The following is a 936-nucleotide window of genomic DNA, read 5'->3' as shown; positions in this document are numbered from 1 at the left end:
TGTCCAGTGCCTTTTTGTCAGTATTTTAGGATATGTGTTATGTTCTTCAGGTAATTCTTTTCTGGCAGAAAATTCTTTTCCCTACACTGACCTTGTTATGACTCATCTCTGAGGCAGAGTAACTGAGTTTCTTGTTAATGGATCCCTTGAGGTGGATTAGAGTGAAGTGACACTAAATGATTATCCATTTGATTCTCTGAAGGCTGCAGGGAAGCACCAGTGGTGTAGTGGTATCATGCAAGGTTCCCATTCTTGTGACCTGGGTTCGATTCCCAGCTGGTGCATGGAAAATCCTTGGCTCCCAGCCTGTGTAGTGCCTATACTACATGTCAGGTGTTGTTCATCAAGATACATATAGGCAATATGGATTTTTCTCTTCCTCTGTGCTTTTTGTAACTTGAATTTTGGTCAGGGTAATTAAGTTTCTGTGAGCTTGCACTCTCTTACAGCTATTTTAAGGACTATTTATACTGTAAGACTGTATATTTAGCAACCTGCAGTTCATATGCACTGAAAGTGAAATGTGCAGACAGTGTCTGTGCATGTATGAAGTGACTCATGATGCTTAGTCCTTGACCAGTTAGAAAACGTTTTGGTTTTGTAAAGCAAATTATGCTTCCCTTCTTTAAGTAAGCTAATTTTTTTGCTTACTCTGTAGTAAGGAAGCTTTGACAGAAATATTCTGGCCACTAATTCAGGTAAGGGAAAGTTCTGGCCTGATGTGGGATCAGTTGTGCAGATTAAGTATCAGAAGCAAAGTTGTATATCCTATGAAGGTCCTTACAATACCAACTAGGTTTATCATTCTCTAGAATGTATCAGTGGAAACTCAGTGGTAACAGCAGTTTATTTTTCAGTGACCAGTTCTTCTACAAAGAAACTGAGAAATAATAAGTTTTAAGGTTACAGAGGTTGTATTCTGTCAATCAAAGCAAT

General features: G+C 38.6%; 1 non-coding gene across 1 annotated transcript; it reads left to right on the top strand.

Moving 5' to 3' along the window:
- The first annotated feature begins 213 nt into the window (after nucleotides 1–213).
- On the top strand, nucleotides 214–284 carry TRNAG-CCC (transfer RNA glycine (anticodon CCC)). Its single transcript has one exon. It is a non-coding gene; the product is annotated as a tRNA-Gly (tRNA).
- Nucleotides 285–936: the final 652 nt, after the last annotated feature.

Source organism: Lichenostomus cassidix, chromosome 2 (genome assembly GCF_008360975.1).
Source record: "Lichenostomus cassidix isolate B80296 chromosome 2, HeHo_3.0, whole genome shotgun sequence".
NCBI lineage: Eukaryota > Metazoa > Chordata > Aves > Passeriformes > Meliphagidae > Lichenostomus > Lichenostomus cassidix.
This window is presented reverse-complemented; position numbering and strand designations above follow the sequence as displayed.